We start from the raw sequence: 22,411 nt of genomic DNA on the forward strand, positions 1-22,411 counted from the left end.
AACTCAAGAAGGATGACCAAAATGCAAATGCTTCACTCCTTTAAAGGGGGAACAAGAATACCCTTGGGAGGGAATAGGAAGGTAAAGTTTAGAACAGAGGCTGAAGGAACGAACGCCCATTCAGAGTCTGCCCCACATGTGGCCCATACATAAACAGCCACCAAATTAGATAAGACGGATGAAGAAAAGAAGTGCAGGCTGACAGGAACCAGATGTAGATCTCTCCTGAGAGACACAGCCAGAATATGGTAAATACATAGGCGAATGCCAGCAGCAAACTACTGAAGTGAGAACGGGACACCAGTCTAAGGAATCAGAGAAAGGACTAAAGAGCTTGAAGGTGCTCAAGACCCCATATGAACAATGCCCACCAACCAGAGCTTCCAGGGACTAAGACACTACCCAAAGACTATACATGGACTGACCCTGGACTCCAACTGCATAGGTAGCAATGAATAGCCTAGTAAGAGCACCAGTGGAAGGGGAAGCCCTTGGTCCTGCCAAGACTGAACCCCCAGTGAATGTGATTGTTGAGGGGAGGGCGGTAAGGGGGGGAGGATGGGGAGGGGAATACACATAGAGAAGGGGGAGGGGAGGGGTTAGGGGGATATTTGCTTGGAAACCGGGAAAGGTAATAACAATTGAAATGTAAATAAGAAATAACCAATTTAATAAAAATGGAGAAAAGGAAAGAAAAAGAAAAAAAGAAGCTTATAGAGACTGAAGCAGTAAGCACGAGGCATGCATGGGTCTGAACTAGGTCCTCTGCATACTGGCTATGGTTATTAAGCATCAGGGTTTTGTGGAACTCCTAATAGTAAGAGTAGGGATATCTCTGATCCTTTGCCTGTTCTCGGGACCCTTTTCCTATTGAGCTGCTTCATCTAGCCTGGAAGTGAGCGGTTGTACAAGTCTTGTTGCAATCTTTTCTGCCACATTTGGTTGGTATCACTAGAAGGTGGGTATCACTGTTCTTTTCTGAAGGGAAAGAGAAGAGCAGTGGATCTGGGGAAGACAGGAGATGGGAGACGAACTGCGAGAAGTGGAGAGAGGGAGGCTGATGTTGGGATGTATTGTAGAAAAGAAGAATAAATAATAAGAAAAAACAGAAAATCAAAGATAATATAATTGTAATAAAATGTAGAAAAACAATTGTTCAAAACATTTGCCACCTTACTACATGTGCATATTGGGTAAACACAGATGACACAATGTCTATATATTACAGCTGAAGTGTAACTGTGTTGTTTGTCTTACAATAGAAATTTAAATGTTTACTATTATTGAAACATAATAGAACATTCTGTTACTTTGATTTCCCAAGTAACTTTTTATAGTATAAACATGATAATTAAAATAACCCATCTTAGTGACACTATTTCACACTTTGGGTTTAATGTATCCTTGTTCTTTACAGTGTATATATAGATTTTTTTTCAGGCACCATTTTGTTCAGTGTGTAGGACAAAGTCTTTTGATGGCAAAACATAATTGCTTTTACTTTCAGCCCCTTTTATGGTCAAATTAAATGATATAGGATACAATCCATAGTAAGGTTCACTCTTTGCTATGTAAAAAAACTTAGTTTGTTCATATGAAATAGTTTCCTGTTAATTGGAACCAGTCTTTGCCAAAATAGTACTTTATGATAAACTTCTGTGCAATTTTAAAAGTCCTTTGTCAAGAGGCATTTTAGCTTTATATGATATTATCAATATGGACCTCTGACGTAGGTTTTCATAGTCTACAGGTTGGGTTTATCCACATTTGTTTTAACCTTTACAGAGGAGTTAGAGACAAGACAACATTCATAATACTACACTGCTATTTGAAGTCTGTGTCTCTTGTACTAAGTCAATTGTGCATTCAACTATACTATAATGTATACTATGAGAAATTGCTTCTTGTCATGCCTCTCAGGCATAGAAGTACTGACACAGTAGTTCTCTGTGGCTTAGTGTATTAATGACACAAGCAATTTTATCACTCCTCAGAAAAGTTAATCATGGTACAATGTGATGTTGGTGGCACACTACTGTGCATGTGCCTCCCAAGAGTCCCTTGGTCACAATTAGACCCTTGACTTTGGTGTTGTACATTTTGTTACAATATCCAAATTTCCAACAATTCTACTTGCCATGGTTTTGACTATCTATAGACTTCCACAAGTCTGATAATATTAAAGGGAAGACATCAGAAATAAAAATTTGTGTTTTTAAATAGTGAGTTTTTCTTTAGAATGTGATAAAATGTTGTGTCACCCTACTTTGCCACACTGGGATACACGTGATCCATTTTTCCAGAATGTCTGAGCAGTAGACACTACATGCTGGTTGGTCATTTACCAGCTGTCTTACTAATAAAATTAAATCTTTTGGTACTTCAATGTTTAGAAGCACACAGCCCTTGTTTTAGTCAGTAATGAACTCCGAGTGAAAGGCAGCAGTGCAGGAATTTCAGAGATGCTGAAGAGACAAAGTGCTTCCATTGAATGAAAGCACAAGGAATGGAGAAAAATACAACATTCACATAATTTTTATGACCATATACTATAATAATTAGTAAATTTTATTACTGTTGTACTTTGTCTCTTATGTATAATATATGAATTGTGTTTTAGCACAGGGATACATGCATATGAAAGTTCATAAGTGGAAAGACGTTGCAAACATGTGAGGTTTCCACTGTATGCATCTTCTTGGAATTTTGGACCATATCTCTCTTGCATAGCCCTGGACGTTAAGAACTATTGCCTACCACTTGGTACTCCATTCTTCAGCATTTCAGAAGTAATAGGATAGCATTGGCACCTTTTCCACAAGTTTAACTAGTTTTGTGAGTCCAGCAGGCCATACAATTTCCAAAGCTTATGAATTTACAACATATGGCATGCTGATGAACCCCATGAATAGATGACTCTTTTTGTTGTTGCTGCTGTTTGTTTGTTTTAATTAAGATAAAAAGCAAAGAGAAGTCTGAGAAAACAGTGAAAGTAGAAGCCTTTAAAGTCCATCCTACAACTTCGCAGTTAATTTCAACGTTTGTCATGACAGGGCTGCTTACCCTGTATGCAAGCATTGTTATGGCAAGCCACCTTGAAAGTATTCCTATAAAACATGTACCTAACTTGCTTGCAGCCCAAAAGACACAGCCTCTCAATAGCTTAGATTTCCCTTGGTCTGCTAGATGATGGTTTTCCCCTAGAAGTATCAAAATGGAAAACACCAGAATTATTACATTTAGAATCTATGCCCTAGCACCCCTAGTGCAACATCAGTAATCTAAGTAAAGACACAGTTAATATTTAAAAACAGAGAAGGAGATTTAATTCATATCCACATTGTTAAGAGAAGAGATCCAGTTACTTGTCCTGTCTACCACCAGTCTCTCTTGTATATCATGCTACAAGATTAGTGATTAAGTAGAGTACCAGATCTAAGCACAACTAAGAGGTCCTGTTCTAGGCATGGTTTCTGGGGTCATACCACAATGTTGTCTAAGCATCCCCTCTCTTCAATCCTAACTCTCTCCCTCAAGACCCCGCTGATTGAACAAGTTGGCTTGCCCAAAAGCTCTCCACAAATAGTGCCTACTAGGAAGAATTCATCATTATTTTGGTTCTACTTTTGCCTGCAAGGTAGTATGAAAATTTTCTAGAACTGTTTGGAATCTCTTTCTTGAAGCCAGCTTTTTCCTCATTATGGTACCAAGTTTCAGCCATTTTCTAGAATGAGATTCCTATTTATATTATCATTTTCTATAGAGAATTGTTCAATATCTGATAGCCAAAGGAGGGACAAGGTATTCTTAATTTTATTCCTGCTAAGCCAGTTACAGGTTATAGGGATACAACTTATGTTCATGAGCTGGAAGAATACTCCAAATGAAAGTCTCAATTCAACCCCTAGAAAAATCCCATTGACACTGTATAGAGATACAAAATCCTATCCTGAAATTATGTGGACTCTCCAGGGATCTCAGTTCTAGCTATCTTAAGGAGGAAGAATGCATGAACTTTCACATTTCCTTATTTCAAAGTTATCTATAAAGCTACAGCAACAAAGGCAGCATAACTCTGAGGTAGAGATTAACACATGAACAGAAATAATTTTGAGAAGTCGATTAACAGCGACTAATGACTGAACAAGACACAGCGAATAAGAGACTGCAGAGTCCTCAGCCTTAAGTGGAATATTTATGTCACATCCCATCTTTTCATGGTTCCGGGATCATTGCAGAAGATGGGGCAGAAAGATTGTAAAAGCCAAAGCAATGGACGACTACAAGAAACAGTGACTCCTAGACACAGCAAGACAGTTGCACATTAAGTCAAAGCATTGTGACAGCCTGCACTATAGCAGTGCAAGCTCAAGCCTCCACCTAAGTTCTAGCATGAAGAGTGTTTGGGCATGGAGTTCCATTCATACCTGAGAAGTTTCTGGTAATTATTCGGTGCTGGGAGAGGAAGCTTCAGTTTCCTTGAAGAGTGTTACTATTGGTAAGTCAATCATGCTCTAGTGGGAAGCCACATATCCAAGATATTTGGGCTACATACACCCCTTACTCATAATGTAGGGGAGGCATAAAGTTGGGTGAATGGGAAAAGGTATTGAATCTGGGAGAACTTGTATGAGGGATAATGAATATGATTAGGTCACAGTGCGTGACATTCTCAAAAACCTAATATCCCCCTTTTGCAGTCTCCATTGATGGGAAGTAGTAAGGGCAGAACCAGAGGCAGAAAACACAACTGCTACCGCCACTGAGACAATGGAAGATTTTTATTTGTGAGTTCATTTTCACAGGTAGAAAGTGCTTCTACAGCTGTGCAGTGATGCTGGTGGTAACAATATTAGAGGTATGTAACAGCACTGGACGATTTGCTTATAAAATGGTAAAAATATAGGTTTCATGGTATGTGTACTTTAGCACAATGAAAACAAATATACACAAGCAGGCTTCCTAAATTGTACTTTGACTTAAACCTCTAATGTCTAGGATTTAATTTACCAATTTATTTTTTTCTAATTATGTCTTGGTGCATGGAAGGATCCATTTTGAACAAAGTTGACCGGGAATTCCTTCATCATTATTATTTTACAATTACACACTTTACACACAAACTCATTATCACCAACACCAACAGGAACAGCAGTGACTTGGATTCATGCCATATTTTCACTAAATTATAATCTGAATTATTTCAGAATTAAAGTGTTTGCTCAAACAAGTAGTTTTATTTTGATTAATTTTAATGGGTTCTGATTATAATGTGTATAATCAGAACATGGTGAATAGAAGTAGCTTTAAGTAGGGTAGGGATAAGAATATTATCTAAATCAGGTGGGCACAATTACGATTTTAGTGTCTCAATCACCCAGGTTCATGGGACAGAACAAATCACATGCCCTGCTTTCAGAACAGCTTACAACGATCATGGTAGTGATACACTGGATGCAGAAAAGGTGGGGGGTATGATACAAAAACAGGTAGCTGCCTCTGTGTTAGTTTGTTGGGTATGTTTTTCTTTGCCTCTCAGCAAGTCCTTTCTATGTCAGAGTCTCAGTTTCTTTATTTGCAAATTTAGAAGGTCAGTTCTGATAGCTTACAGGTGCTTTTAAGCACAGGGTTCCAGTTTCTTCAAAATGAATGGTGTATGGTGCTTCTTGTTTAAGATAATGGTTCCTAAATCAACACATTTGAAAGGATCTTTGTGTTTACTTGTGAGGCAATTGATTTACTAAGAGGAGTCCAGTGTCCTAGATATTGCTTTAGGGCAGCATATTTGTTTGTCCAACACTGGTTGAGTACTACACTTTTAAGGTTTTACAGTATGAGTAAGTGGAGACTGCTTGGTGGCACCACACAGAAAAGAAAGGATATTCCTGCAAAATCTCCCTGTATACTCCATCCTTGAGCAAGTACAATTGTTGAAATGGGATGGTTGCACTGAGGAAGTGAAGTTTCACAAGAATCACTGAGACTTCTTTTTTTTTTCTTTTTTTAAATTATTTTTTTATTAACTTGAGTATTTCTTATTTACATTTTGAATGTTACTCCCTTTCCCGGTTTCCAGGCAAACATCCCCCTAATCCCAAAATGTGAATGTTTCACTCCTTCTTTAAAAGGGGAACAAGAATACCCTTGGCAGGGAAGAGAGAGGCAAAGATTAAAACAGAGACAGAAGGAACACCCATTCAGAGCCTGCCCCACATGTGGCCCATACATATACAGCCACCCAATTAGACAAGATGGATGAAGCAAAGAAGTGCAGACCGACAGGAGCCGGATGTAGATCGCTCCTGAGAGACACAGCCAGAATACAGCAAATACAGAGGCAAATGCCAGCAGCAAACCACTGAACTGAGAATAGGACCCCCGTTGAAGGAATCAGAGAAAGAACTGGAAGAGCTTGAAGGAGTTGAGACCCCATATGTACAACAATGTCAAGCATCCAGAGCTTCCAGGGACTAAGCCACTACCTAAAGACTATACATGGACTGACCCTGGACTCTGACCCCATAGGTAGCAATGAATATCCTAGTAAGAGCACCAGTGGAAGGGGAAGCCCTGGGTCCTGCTAAGACTGAACCCCCAGTGAACGTGATTGTTGTGGGGAGGGCGGCAATGGGGAGAGGGTGGGGAGGGGAACATCACTGAGACTTCTAAAGCCCCAGAACCATAAAGAGTAACTATGTGGGAGAATTTAAGTCGAGGTTATAAACTTGGAGCCTACTTGGAGCTTTCATTGGATTTGATAATCTTATTAGCACAATATTCTGCAGAGTTTTACTTCCATTTTCGTGTACAGTATTCAAGTGGTAAAATATTTCCTCTTATTCGTTCTATCACAGGTAATTTTCCTGGGTTGGTGTGGGGAAATAGAGAGAGACATATATCCTTTAAGGTCTGAAAGGAAAGTATTTTAAGATTGCCAAATTATAAATATTTACTGGGGCAAATTTTGGTATCCTGATAAAGCTGTCATTCTGAAATATTATGCTGTTGATTTGAGCAATAAGATGTTATATAAACAGAATAATGAGCGTGGTCATGCTGAGTCATTGAATAATTACAGATAGGAAGCAACCTTTGCAGCAAATACAGAACAATTAGACACTGGAAGATACCTGAGAGCTATGCTTCAAAGTGTCCTTCAATGAAAACTACACAATCACAAACATGTTTCAGATGTCTATCAGGTGTCTAAATGCTTCTCTTTACAGTGCTCACTTTCCCTTCATTTGGAAAGTGCTGCACTCCGGACTGCACTGGAGAAAGAGCTCAGTCCTTAACAATGCTTACTGCTCCTAGTGGCAGCCTGGTGCTCAGCTCCCAGCAATCACATCAGGGGACACAACCAGAACAATAGCTCCAGTTCAAAGGGATGCAATGTCCTCTTCTGGTCTGTTGTGGCTCCTGAGTGTATGAACATTCAGTGTATTACAACACTCAGGAATTCAATAGGCAAATACACAAATTTAAAATTTGCTACAAACAAAACCTTAATTCTTTGTGTGCTAATTAAAGAATTCATTAAGTTGCTCAAATGTATGCCGAAAGCAGGGAGACACTTGAATGGCTTTGGTATATATTAAAGGTCACTACCCTAAGCTTCTAAAATTATGAATTTTATTTAGAGTGGAGCTAAGTTAGAATAACACTCAAGAGCCTTAAGCCACTTAATGCAGGACACCTGACAACTCAAGTTCCAGGCCCCAGCCCCAGATGATAGATGGAAAGAACTAGCTACTGCAGGTTGTCCCCTAACCCCTACCTGTACACCTCGCCACTCATCCCCCTACCCACAATCAATAAATAAACCCATTGTTAAATATTAGTTAATACTAACAACTAGCATTCAATTCATGTACAATAGAGGCAATCACCAATGCTCAACAGAGATCATATGAAAATTTGAATAAAATGGAAAATTTAAACTAGGTGTTCACGGACGGGAATAAAGTGGAATACTATGGTATTTTCACTTGTTAGTTGCGTTGATGTTGACCAATGAAGTCCAAGTTGTGGATGTTAACTTTCCTAATGAATTGAGCAAATGATAATGCAACAGTGCTAATCGTCTTCTCCTATATAAGAGTTTAATGAAGTTGGGCACGGTAGCTTGTGCCCGGATCACAGAGAGTTGAAAGGCCAGGGCAGGAGTAGCCCTGATTCTATCAGTCTGAGAACAGATGGGACTACACTGAAAGGTCTCTTCTGTAAAAAATACAATTCAGTGATACATGTAATACATTTTTATCACATGGCAATAATTTATGATGTTCTTAAGTCCATTTTCTTAAAACCTAAGATGTGGCTTATTCGTTATCTGTGCTTGCAAGAGGCAAAGTTGCCTCCCAGGCTTTATTTTTCATACCAATAAAGAAATATAATCTTTGAAAAAAGAATAATACTCAAAAATAATTCATTAGTAAATGGGAGTTAGTTATGAGTGGACAATATATATAATAGACACTTAGCACACATCCTGGCTTTTCTGAAAATATAGGCTAGAGCTTTTAAGCAGGAATACTGATGGCTCTAAGACACTAGTAGCACTCTAGTATCCAGCACTCGCCAAACTAAAGCAGTACTTGGCCTGCTGCTCTCATTTGACATTGTCTCATAAATAAAAGATGAACTGTGTAGCTTAAGGGCAAATAATAAGACAAATAATAACTTCTGATTGTTAACAAACTACCATGGAGGCAGGGCAGAATGGGTGTTCAGAAGGAAATAGCTGAGTGCTAGTAACTTCTCTTAGGCTCTCACTAGGTTATTGATTCTTATGTGTGTTACATTTAAGAAATATTGGGAAGGTTATCCTTTGAATAGTATTAGTAATAGTGTTTTCTCCCTTTTTTATGCTGGTTTTCCAGTTTTGATATTTTCTAGAAATTCTGTCTAAGTATCCAGGTTTTATGATTGTTGCTGTTAAGTCAGTTTGTTTTTGTTTGTCTGTCTTTGCTTCATTTGTTTTGGGTAACAAGCTCTCACTGTATAACCCTGACTGGCCTCGGATTTACTCTATACACCAGGCTGGCTTTGAACTCACAGCGATTTACTCTGCCAATTCAAGTTCTGAGATAAAAGATGTATAACTGCAAGAGCTGAAGAGCAGTTTTAAGATAAGTAAAAAATGTAAAATGTAAGATTTAAGTTGAATCTGATGAAAGCAATGACCTCTAACCGGAATCCTCACGTAAAGTGGGACACATAAAGCTGGTTGAAAACGCATATCTTGACCATAAATTTTGCAAAATAACAAAATTAATGAATTCTAGATTTTCTTTAGTTTCTTTATGGAAGAATTTTACAGTAAGGGACCAAGAAAGCAGATCTCTGGACTGAGAGTCAAATGTTGCGTTTTGGTGCTGCCTAGTTGGTTGGATTTGAATGGGAAGAGAATGCAGAGAACTCTAAGGAGGGATGAGCTGGCCTTTGTGTGCAAGTTCACTGTGAGGCACTGCGCCCTATTAAAACAAGCCAATCCCGACTAAAAGAAATAGTCAGGGAACCCCTGAAGTGGATAGAAAAGCTTCCAAACAGACACTTAACCTGCAATGAGAAACTAAGAAGATTCTAGCTGCTGAGGGTGTGGGATATAAGAGGGAGGGATTGCATTCTTTATTCTCTAAGACACAAACTGTGATTTATAGTAAAAATAATAAAGCGGTTTATGAGGGTATTATAATAAATGAGGAATCTCAGCACTTGACCACAGTAGGAAAGATGGTGTTAAATGGGTTTATTATTCTTTTACGGTACTTGTGATTCCTGTGAGGTTGTTCACTATTAATTCTAACTATTTACTGATAAGGTGAGGAATTACAGTTTCATCTTGACAGGGTCCATTAACAAAATATGAAATGACTCAGAAGCTACTTTGACAAGAAGATGCATTACTAAAAATATGAAGTTACTGAGTATAATCCAAGAGAGAAAAGAACAGATTCAAGTGACAGCACAAGAAACCATACCCAGTAAGGTACAATGCTTAAATATAACCATATAAATATTTCCAGAAAATGTGAATACATTAAATGTTTCTATAAAAGCCAAAGATAATGAAAATGCACAAGGAGAATCATTAAAATAAGTGTATAGTACAACTTAAAAGAAAGATGGATAGCAAATGATTGCCAGGATATGTTGTATAGCACTGGAGAAAACAAAAACCAGCTGCTTTTAAAACAAAGATTGTTAGAGATAGAAGAGATGCACTTTGATAAACAGTAAATCCATCATAAAGACATTAAAACATTAGCCTGTAGTCTCAATAGCTGCTATTCAGTACCTAATAAATATTGTCAAGATAAAATAAAAAAATAATTCCTCAACAGTAATCAGAAATTTTAAAGCACTATTTTTCAGAGTGACACAGCTCAAATGACTGAATATCTACATTGAATATCAGTCTAACTGCAAACTAAGGTGTTGGCCTAATTGATACATTAAAAAAATGAGGTTCCCAATAATAAAAGAACGATTTTCTAACTGCTTTTAACATGTTACTCAAAGGACAATGTCGCAACAAATAAAAAGTACATATTTCATGAAAGATTGAAATTTTTGACATATGTATTCTGAAAATGCTAAACATATGGTACAAATAAGTTTAAAAATGAGATTCAGAAAAGAGTTAAATATTTGAAAATGCAATTACATAATGCTAAATAACCACAAAAAAATAAAGGAAAAACTTCCAAGGATGCCTCTGAAGTAAAACTGATTGGGAAGGGAAGGTAGGAGAAATTTCTGTATTTTATTTACTTTTAGTAACTTGAATATTATTTTGTGAGTACAAGGATATACTACACACACGTATGTAGAGGTCATGGGACAATTCCAGGTGTTGTCTATCTTTTAACCATGTGAGTCTTAGGAATTATACTCAGATGACCAGGCTTGGAAGCAATTCTTGTTATCTGCTAAGCTATTCAACTAGCCCTATTGTTTTAAAAACCAGTTTGAGAAATGATCAACATGTCCAGTACTGCCTGTTTAATGCCCATACTTGATGGGTTTGGAGATCAATGTACATCCACGAATTTGTCCTTGCTGAGAACATGTGTATAATCCATCATCCCCTCTGTTCCCACATACTCTTAATAATCCTGTCCATCTGTGTTATGAATGGAAGCATTTCCTCCTTTTTTAAGGCTGAATAACATTCCATTATACATAACTGTATTTCTTTCTGAGGGTTTGTTTTTTGTTCTGTTACACATTACTCAAGATGAGTTTGTTATTCCTACCAGTATACCTTTAAAAAGTTGATTAGAAACATTCTCACAAAGAAGTATGTTAGAGTATGTATAGCATATTCTAACTCCAAACTGTAAGCAATCCAAATTCCCACAGGAAGACAGTGCTACAACTTGGAACATTCTCATCACTTTGTGGAAGGAGTTGCTCAACAGTACATAGTACCACATATGTGTGCTAAATGTTACACTGAAGGAAATCAGCTACATAGAAAGCAGACACAAATTAACGTTTAATTTAAATGATTTTTTTCTCGTTATATACATACGTCTCTGTGTGTATGTCCTGTTTGTGTATGTGCCCTTGGAGGCCAGTAGACAGTGTTGGATACCTTAATGCTAGAATTACAAGTTGTGATCCATCCAACTTGGGTATTAGGAACATGGCTCCCCTGAGAAGAGCAAGTTTTTTTTAACTCTTGAACCATATAACCTTTTCTTATGGGCAAAATTATAAATATAATGATAATATATATTATAAAATATAAATTAATATATTATAAATATAATGAATGGAGTAACTTAGACCATAAATATTAATGAAGGTAGGAACTGACTTTAAGAAAACAGGGGGATCTTAGTGACAGGAATATCTTGTCTTCATTATATGTTTAGATACATAGCTATATATGTTAGAATTATCAAAATTGGGTACACGGGGTCTATATATTTCTATAAGTGCATTGTGGTCTCTTGAGCACACTTTTGACCATGTCTTCTTAAGAAGTTGCTGTTGAAGTCATTTGTGTGTTTCATAGGACATTGTGACCTGTTGTCATAGTAGGAACTTGTTTTTCCCAGAACATATTGCATGATTCAGAGATAGGCTGGCTGCATGGCCATCAAACATGGGACTAAATCATGAACAGAACTAAAACTCGACAGAGTATAAGGTACTGCATTTTTGTTTGTTTGCTTGCTTATTTTGAGTGTATCAGTGTTTTGGCTGTGCATATTTTTGTGTATCCTACGTGTCTGGTGACCAGTAGATAGAAGAAGGTGACAGATCCTGTGGAAATGGAATTAGAGACAGTTCTAAGCTTCCATTCAGGTGCTGAGAACTGAACTCTGGTCTCTTAAAGAGCAGAAAATTCACCTAACCATTGATCCATATCCCTATTCACAGTAAGGCTCTTTCTAAAATGTGTGAAAATATATGTAATCAGTACTATGTCAATATATAATCTACAGAAAACAGAAAAAAGTTCCATTATTTGTGAGTAAAGATTTCAGCAAATATTCTGCAAATGATTGTACAAGCAAGAAACAGAATGAACACATCATTTAATAATGATTATAGAGAAGGTAGAAGATGCACATTTCTGCAGATTCATGCATACATACAGATATCATGTGATGGTTTATATGTTTGGCCCAGGGAGTTGCACTATTGGGATGTGTGGCCTTGTTGTAGCTGTGGCCTCGGTAGAGTAGGTTCATCACTATAGGTGTGTACTTTAATACCCTTTTCCTAGCTACCTGGAAGCCAGTCTTCTCTCAGTTGTTTTCAGAACAAGAGGAACTCTCAGCTTCTCCATCCCCATGTCTGAATGGATTCTGTCATGCTCCTACCTTGATGATAAAGAACTGCACCTCTTAACCTGCAAGCCAGATTCAATTATATGTCCTTTATAAGAGTTGCCTTAGTCATGGTATCTGTTCATGGCAGCAAAACCTTAGCTAAGACATATGACCAACACAACTACCACCATAACCACCAATCCTGGAAGATCTAAGACCCCTTTGCTGACAGAGCATCTAATAATGACTAGCTTAGCTAGCCGCCCTGGAAATTTTCAGCTAACTTTCTAAGCTCCTCTCGACAGTATAATCATGACATATTATAGTTGGACATATAGCTGTGCACTGTTGACTTTCTCTGTTTCCTGACATATTTCCAGATTTTCATTAAGTCATGTTAGTTTAATTGGCATTAGAGTTTGTTTCTTCCTCCCTCCCCCCTTCCTTCCTTCCTTCCTTCCTTCCTTCCTTCCTTCCTTCCTTCCTTCCTTTCTTCTTTTCTTTCTTTCTAAATTCTCTTAAAAACTAATCTAGGCTCATTGCTCAGTTCAGCATCTAAGTGCTTAGAAACCATCGATAAAATTGCTCTTCAGTCTGATTGGATTCTGGGCCCTGAGATAAATGTAATGCCATATTTCATTATCAGAGAAATTTGAAGTCATCTTTATTATTTGAGGCACTCAAACTTTCCAACAAATTTCATTCTAGAAATGATTCAAAAAGCAAACCTTTCCCTTGTTTAGTTGAGGACCATACAATCCTGCGGTGGGTGGCAAGGTTCATGCAGTCATGCCCTCACAAGAGACAACAATGAAAATGGAACTGCTAACACTCTGGAACTCTCCAGAACCGAACAATATAGACAGCCCCTTTGGCAAAGGCACAGGTGAGACTTCCCTGCCCTTTGCCAGCTGCAGCATGGCATAAGCTAGCTGGGGAAGTGCTGGACAGCTTGCCTCAGGTATGGAGGTGTAGAATAGTTGAGTTGAGCTCAGTTACCAAAACCCAGGCTCAGATCCAGGGCTCTGAGTTGGCCCACCCTAACATCTACCTCATCCATAAATTGCTAGAACATGTGAAGGGGCAGTCTAGGAGATCCAAAGCTGCAAGTTCTCCATAACATAGGATACCAACAGACTATCTGAAAGGAGTCCCTGTGAGGATTCTGTATTGATAGTGTAATGGAAGCCAGAAATCCCTAGCCAGACCAATAACTCAGTTTAATGAACATTTGCAAGCAAAGATGTACAGATTAAAGATTTGCAATGCATTGTGACATTTTACAGCTTCCAGAATGAAATATGGGTTTATTTTTTTCTTTTGAGTAGGGGACTTTGTAAGGTTGAAGCTGGATATGAGCTGACGACATAAGTAATATTCGGGTGCATGGTGTGAAATTCACAAAGAATAGTAAAAAGTTTTAAAAAGTAACTACACATTAGCAATATCTTTATAATGAAAATGGTAATCATAAAATGAAATAAAAATAATTATTTTGTAAACATCTAGTGGTATGTGCATGTGTGTGTATATGTCTATTTTGATTAATATTTTTGTGACCTTGCCAAAATCTAGTCATTTGTGAAGAAAGTCTCTCAATAAAAATAAATAGATAGATAGATAGATAGATAGATAGATAGATAGAACAAATAAGTAAGTAAATGCCTCCACTATACTGTTTTGTTTTGTAGGCAAACTTATGGGGTATTTCTTGATTAATGACTGACATGCGACGGCCTGGCCTACTGTAGGTGGTAGCACTCCTCAGAAGGTAGTCCTGAGTTGTACAATAAAGCAAGATGGTCAAGACAGGAGTGCAAGCTGGCAATCAGTGTTCTCTGCCCCCCACCTCCCATGGCTTCTGCTTCATTTCCTGCTTGCAGGTCCCTCCTATCTTGAGTCCCTGCCTTGATGTCCCTTGAGTCCCAGGAATGGGGTATGTCTTGAGAGTTGTAAAGTGAATAAACCCATTTCCCTTTATCCCTTTATGCTTCCTTTGGCTATTTGCGGGGAGCATGTGCTTGTGGAGAAAGAGAGAGAGAGAGAGAGAGAGAGAGAGAGAGAGAGAGAGAGAGAGAGAGAGAGAGAGAGAGAGAGAGAGAAATATTAGTATATTACAGACAGTTTGGAGCTACCTGACTTAGATAATTGGAAACGAGACTTTGGTCCTCTACATGAGCTGAAAGACTGACACAAGGAGACATCTCTCAAGCAACAAATTTAAATTTTCTCAAAAGTAGACTGTAGCTGTGACCAGACATCAACTTTTCCTTAGGATGTCAACATACAATCCATTTTCAAAATGAGCTAACTTAAGTGTCTTTTGTTTTTTTACTTAAAAAATAATGGACTATTCTAATAGACTCATGAAAAAACAATCAAGTCAAATCTAAATATTTTCTCATTTCTAAGTAATTAGAAAAAATAATGTAAGAGACATTCTTATAGTTTCAAAGTATGGTCTTATTATTTTTTCATGTTTTAAAATAGCCACATGAGAAAATAAAAGGTATGGAGTTTATATCATAAGTAGAATGTTTATGAATTAGCATTGGTAAAGGTTAGAGTAAGTTATTCTTATCACAATGTGGTGAAGTACGACTTGAAAGTGGTCAAACCACACATGGGAATCATCTATATGGATTAGGAATTACATAATTTTCATGTATCTGCATTTATATTCATAATAATGATTTTATGCTTTTTATACTGTTAGGAAGGTTGCAGGTCTATGTTGTTGAGTTACACTTTACAAAGGTAGGTGTTACATAGTATAAACGACTTTTGTGAGAGCCAGGTATTATAATTCTTGGAGATTATTTTCATGAAGATGGGTCCCATTAGTTCCTATAAGCCTTGACTTCATGTTCTCCTCCCAGGTGTATGGTCAATATATTCTGTCTCATCTGTTCGTGATGGGAAGAAATGGTAGGATTTTTATGTTGATAAGGGCCTGGTAAAGATATCAGGTATGATCTAGAAATGATGGCATCAAATTGTCGCTTGCATATTCTTTCTTAGTGTATCCCGTTAAAAACAAACAGACCATGAATTGTTCAATGCTAGATGGCTTTGACTGACCTAGTTAGAAGCAGAAGAAATCTATTCATTTTATTGAAAAAACCCAGTTGAATTATCCAGCACCATGAACAACAAAGTATTTTTGTTTTTCCTCTTCTACCAACAAATATGAAAGTATTTGTGAACCCCCAAAGACAACCAAGGAGCTGTTTCTGATGTAAAGCATTAGGGTCTCTTTATTATAAACTCAGGATTGGGCTCTCTTCAAACCCAACCCTGAAACAGCAAGATGGGAAGGGAAGATTGATCCAGCTCCACCTGTAGCAGGATATGTTTTTATGGGAAAATAGGAGCAAGAGAAAAGGTAAGGGAGGGGTTGTCCAGTCTTTGTGCTCTGAAGCAAGACTGTATAAAATCACAGACGCTCTGAAAGGACATCTGAAGCAATCAGACTAATCTTTAATTGACTGTTGCTAGGAAATAGCTAGGGAGTAAGTATGGCCAGGGAAGCCAGTGTTCTGCTGTAGGTCAAGTTCTCAGGATATTTTCTTTTTTTCAGATGGAGGCCAGTCCCAAGATGGAGAAGGTTTGGCCTCTCAGTATTTCTCATCTGAGACTTTAGCAAGCACTGGCCAATCAAGGCACATAGGCTATGTGAACTGAAATGAAGGCTGCCAATAAAAAGTAAGATATGAGACATAAAGACACATGTATACAGAAAGGTATGTCATTCTATGAACTTATCCTTGCACCAACTTGATGTCTTAGAACTATCTAAAAGTACAGTTCATGACATCTTCTGATGTCCCTAGACACCACAAGACACCAGTTTTACACAGACATATGACCAGGCATTGTACCTAACATATAAAAATAAATTTAAAAAAAACTAAAAAAAAACTTTGTCAGAAAAAATTGGTATATAGTATTATCTGATTCAACATACAGTAATAAGCACTGTAATTTTATAACTCACATTCTGTAAAGGGACGAAGAAAAGAAATGCCCACTCATTTCTCTGGGCACAGGCACAACAAACACAATACAGAACCTGGCATTTAATATACCATAGACATCAAAGCGCTATCTCACCCATAGGCTATTTATTTAGCAAATTTAAATTTCTTTACGTATGTTCTTATATTTTCTTAATTATTTACAACAAATGAGAATTTACAGTAAAAGAATTGATAGTGGTTTTTAAAAGAAGAGTTAGCTCTAAAGATCTAAAAAAAACAAGTAAGATTATTTGAATCATAAAGAATTAGATTTATCTCCCCCAAGGAAATAGTGATTAGGAGGCAAAACTGAGATGATGAACAGCACAGAAGAGAATTCATGTCTTATATTTCACAGGAATTTATTGCAGTCTTATAATTCTACAGCTGTGTGTTTAACCAGAAAAAAAAAGTGATCATTTGATATGACAAATGGGTCACTTGTGCTACAGCAGTGAACAAGGAGTGGTCATAATATAAATAACCTTAATGTATACACCTGTAAACGGTCCAGATGTGGGTAAATGCTATAAACGGACTTTAGATATAGATTCATTGTCAAGTTGCTATGGTAACTATAATCCCAATCGTGCCTTCATAAACCAAAGTCTATTTGATTTTTGTAATTCTCGTCTAGGGGATTTCCGTATTCTAAGAATATTTAAAGCTCATTTGAGAAAAGAAAATAAGCTCTTAAAATCTTAAAATCTCTAAAATCTTAAAATCTTGGTTTTTCTTTGTCCTCTATAGCCAAAGCTTCTTCCCTGGCACAATGCAGTCCTTAATATATACTTGATTATTCATTCATATACTTTAATTTGTGTGGTGATTTAATTATTTATAAAGAGTATCCATTGTGGTTTGTTTGCTTGATCTCTTGTCTTTGCTCTTTCTTTCAGACATATATGTGTGTACACTTAGAAAAGCGCAGGACTGAGAAGCCAGCTGTGCTTGTGAAGGCGACTTTCCTGTCTGCTTTACAGTGCTCTATATGTTTTCCCCTGCGAGTGGTGATGGCTGATGCCCTGGCTTCAAACACTGATGGCCCAAAGGCAGGCATCAAAAAACCTCAAAACAAAACCAAACGCCAGGAAAGAACATAATTCTTCCTGTTTCTCCATTTCTTTTGCTTTCTACTCACAACAAATGCCATTTGGGGAACAAAAATAAAAATGCGGCTGTTTAAAAGTAATAAAGTTAAAAGCAGTTAAACTTATGTGTATTTTTTTTTAGATAAACCTGTGACAATTTAAAGTGACTTCCCTTTACAGCCACATAGCTGCAGTTGTCAGACTTGAGTATCTTCAACATTGGTACTTCATTTTTCTAGAGTTTCAAAATTCGTTGTTGCTTACTGGATAAATCTCCAACCTTAGCAACTATGATTTCACTTTCCTGCATTTCCAACCATATTTTTCCAACCCTTTCTGACTCCTTAAAATGATTTCATGTTTTCATTTTCAAGTCAATGTTCTGTGGATACTTTCTCCTGGAGGAACTTTGCCTCCTCCATTACTTTGTGCTGTCCTGTTCTTCCTATTTTCAGAACCCCACAGGACCTACGCCCTTCTGCGAACCTTCCCCATAGACCCCAGGGGCAGGGCTTGGAGAACAACCCTGGGAAACCTCCTGCCAAGCCTTCTTCTGCCACCTGCACATTTTCTTTCTTTTTTTTATTAAAAAATGTTTCTTATTTACATTTCGAGTGTTATTCTCTTTCCCGGTTTCCGGGCAAACATCCCCCTAATCCCTCCCCCTCCCCTTCTTTAGGGGTGTTCCCCTCCCCATCCTCCCCCCATTGCCGCCCTCCCCACAACAATCACATTCACTGGGGTTTCAGTCTTAGCAGGACCAAGGGCTTCCCCTTCCACTGGTGATCTTACTAGAATATTCATTGCTACCTATGAGGTCAGAGTCCAGGGTCAGTCCATGTATAGTCTTTAGGTAGTGGCTTAGTCCCTGGAAGCTCTGGTTGCTTGGCATTGTTTTTCATAAGGGGTCTCGACATCCTTCAAGCTCTTTGAGTTCTTTCTCTGATTCCTTCAACGGGGGTCTCGTTCTCAGTTCAGTGGTTTGCTGCTGGCATTTGCCTCTTTATTTGCTGTATTCTGGCTGTGTCTCCCAGGAGCGATGTACATCCGGCTCCTGTCGGCCTGCACTTTTTTGCTTCATCCATCTTGTCTAATTGGGTGGCTGTATATGCATGGGCCAAATGTGGGGCAGGCTCTGAATGGGTGTTCCTTCTGTGTCTGTTTTAATCTTTGCCTCTCTCTTCCCTGCCAAGGGTATTCTTGTTCCCCTTTTAAAGAAGGAGTGAAGCATTCACATTTTGATCATCCGTCTTGAGTTTCATTTGTTCTAGGCATCTAGGGTAATTCAAGCATTTGGGCTAATAGCCACTTATCAATGAGTGCATACCATGTGTGTTTTTCTGTGATTGGGTTAGCTCACTCAGGATGATATTTTCCAGTTCCAACCATTTGCCTACGAATTTCATAAAGTCATTGTTTTTGATAGCTGAGTAATATTCCATTGTGTAGATGTACCACATTTTCTGTATCCATTCCTCTGTTGAAGGGCATCTGGGTTCTTTCCAGCTTCTGGCTATTATAAATAAGGCTGCTATGAACATAGTGGAGCACATGACTTTTTTTATATGTTGGGGCATCTTTTGGGTATATGCCCAAGAGAGGTATAGCTGAATCCTCAGGCAGTTCAATGTCCAATTTTCTGAGGAACCTCCGGACTGAATTCCAGAATGGTTGTACCAGTCTGCAATCCCACCAACAATGGAGGAGTGTTCCTCTTTCTCTGCATCCTTGCCAGCATTTTTGTCACCTGAGTTTTTGATCTTAGCCATTCTCACTGGTGTGAGGTGAAATCTCAGGTTTGTTTTGATTTGCATTTCCCTTATGACTAAAGATGTTGAACATTTCTTTAGGTGCTTCTCAGCCATTCGGCATTCCTCAGCTGTGAATTCTTTGTTTAGCTCTGAACCCCATTTTTAATAGGGTTATTTGTCTCCCTGCGGTCTAACTTCTTGAGTTCTTTGTATATTTTGGATATAAAGCCTCTATCTGTTGTAGGATTGGTAAAGATCTTTTCCCAATCTGTTGGTTGCCGTTTTGTCCTAACCACAGTGTCCTTTGCCTTACAGAAGCTTTGCAGTTTTATGAGATCCCATTTGTCGATACTTGATCTTAGAGCATAAGCCATTGGTGTTTTGTTCAGGAAATTTTTTCCAGTCACCTGCACATTTTCCTTTGGCTTTATTGTTGTGTTAAATATGGCTGGACTTAAATCAGTAACTGAAGCTTCCTTTCAAAACGAACTGACTCACAGAGAAGCTGTCTGTCTCTCTCTTCTCTGTATCAGAGAGAAGTATATTTCCTAGTATTTGAGACCAACTCACTTCTAGATAGGTAAGTATCTGAAAGCAAGACCAGTGAGAAACCAGAAAACTCTCCATCTCTGCCGCTACTGGTTATAAGCTTTGTATGGTCATGGCTGCATTTTCTGTGTCACAGCTTCTTATGCAACCATGTTTACCCTGATGGCCCTGCCTCCTTGCTGTTTAATCAAGGCTTTAAAAAAAACAATAAATATTATTTTATAAGGCATGGGAGGTATTATGGTAAACAATATTTCTTCCAAAATTAATAAAGTAAAACAAAATATTTAACCAAAATAAGGCCTTTGTATAAAAAAAGCTCTGAACACAGGCCACAGAAAAGTCTAGACAATTTGAAAGCTGTACATTTGATGCATTTTATTGGGTGCTCACCAGGATTTACTTGGTTACATCCTGAGAACTATTGATCACTGTAGAACACGTGGGCTCATTTTCAAATATCACTGTCCTCAACAGTATAAGTGGCAGAGCTGATCATCGCATAGATTTTGCCAAATCAATAATTGGAGAGCAAAGCATTTGGTATGGTAAAGAATGTGAAATGGGGATGCAGTATGGGTGCAGCCTGGAAGCAGAGTGACGTCATATGACACTACTAAGCCAAATTTTCCTGCCAAAAGGAAATCAAGTAGGGATCACTAGTATATATTCAACAGGAAGGAAAATTTTATGAAATGTCATGTGTCAAAAGTCAAGTAAGTACATAAAACTGAATAAATTTGGCACTATTAACTATTAGCTATTTGGCACTATTAGATCCCTTACATGGCTTTATTTAATTCATTATGGTTCTCCCAAGGAAAACTATGAATTATACTCAGATGATTTAAAAAAGGTAAACATATTTATCTAGTTAAAACATGGAGAGTGAATTGAGACCATCATATTTAAGAGAAAACATTACTTCTATTATTTCAGATATCCCTGTAATGGAGATAAAGTCACAATAACCTTAGAAAAGCCAGTTAACTATTTCTTATAAGTGTCAGTTTTCTCTCAGTGACCAGCTATCAAATTTGTCCTGGATAACATCACAAGCTCTGTCTATTTCTCCAGTGAATGGAATGTTTCACTTTCAAGAATATGGTTTCCAGTCTGGAGTAGAAGAGTGAGCTACTGGAAGCCCTGGTTAGGACAGCAGCTTTGAACCTAATTTGGAAGCAACTCTTGGTGCAGTCTGTGTGGAGCTGGGGTTGCCTCCTTGCTCTCCCTGCATTTCACTGTACGTTTAACAAGAGGAGCTGCTGAGAACTTTCTGAACTCATGATCACTCTTATTCAAACAGACCCAACAGTGTCTAGGCAAGACATAATTACATGATTAGCTATTGAAAACACAAAAGCCATCTCTCCAATTAGTATGCAAGCATTCTTCTGACAGAATAAATGCGGAAATCAAAGATGATTGAGCAGGTGATTATTTCTATTTTTCAACGCACATGAATGAGGGGGTGAAAGGTTATTTTTAAAAGGCTTTTTAGCAAAAAAAATATAAAAAAATTTAAAGAGATAAACTACCGCCCTGAAAAGATACAGGGGTTATCCTCATATAAAGTTACAGTCTTTTAATCAAGACGCATATTTTAAAGAAAATGCCTCTATTTCTATATTCATAGAGAATATCTAAAGCTTTTCAGTGATAAAAATGCAATTTTACTTCCAATCAAAATAGGTAATACCTACCTTTGCTTATCTCATGAGCATCCTTTTGGCAAATATACACAGTGACAGTAAAAAATCATCACATTTTGTATCAAAGAACAGTCTTTTCTAACATTTTACATTCTAGGAGGATACAGCATTTTCTATTGTTTCAATACTGCTGAGATCCAAGAACATAGAGAAATTGAATGGTTTTGCCAGCAGCACCCTAATACACATGCTAAACACAACCTTTATGATTTGCTGCACTTTTTCATTCCAGAGAAAAGATCTCTTGCTTTCAAGATGGAGATATAAACGTTGGTAATAACTGATAATAATGATGATGATGATGATGATGATGATGATGATAATAATAATAGTAATAATAATATAGCTGGACAAATACAGATGCGGATGTACACAGCCAAGTATTGGACTGAGCATGGGTGCTCATTGGGGAGTTAGGGCAAGGAATGTAGGAGCTGACGGGGTTTGCAACCTCGTAGAAAAAACATTATCAACAAACCCGGCCCCCAATGTTTCCAG

General features: G+C 37.7%; 1 protein-coding gene and 1 long non-coding RNA gene across 2 annotated transcripts in view; one reads left to right on the top strand and one right to left on the bottom strand.

Moving 5' to 3' along the window:
- LOC148005866 (uncharacterized) overlaps window positions 1–18,022 on the top strand; it is a 35,902-nt gene extending 17,880 nt beyond the window's left edge. Inside the window, exons 2-3 of the long non-coding RNA XR_015620266.1 lie at window positions 16,372–16,534; window positions 17,710–18,022. This is a non-coding gene — a long non-coding RNA (uncharacterized LOC148005866). The remainder of the gene's footprint in view (window positions 1–16,371; window positions 16,535–17,709) is intronic.
- Ptprd (protein tyrosine phosphatase, receptor type, D) overlaps window positions 1–22,411 on the bottom strand; it is a 2,326,896-nt gene that overhangs the window by 1,174,936 nt on the left and 1,129,549 nt on the right.

Source organism: Rattus norvegicus, chromosome 5, assembly GCF_021556685.1.
Source record: "Rattus norvegicus strain SHRSP/BbbUtx chromosome 5, alternate assembly SHRSP_T2T, whole genome shotgun sequence".
Taxonomy (NCBI): Eukaryota; Metazoa; Chordata; class Mammalia; order Rodentia; family Muridae; genus Rattus; species Rattus norvegicus.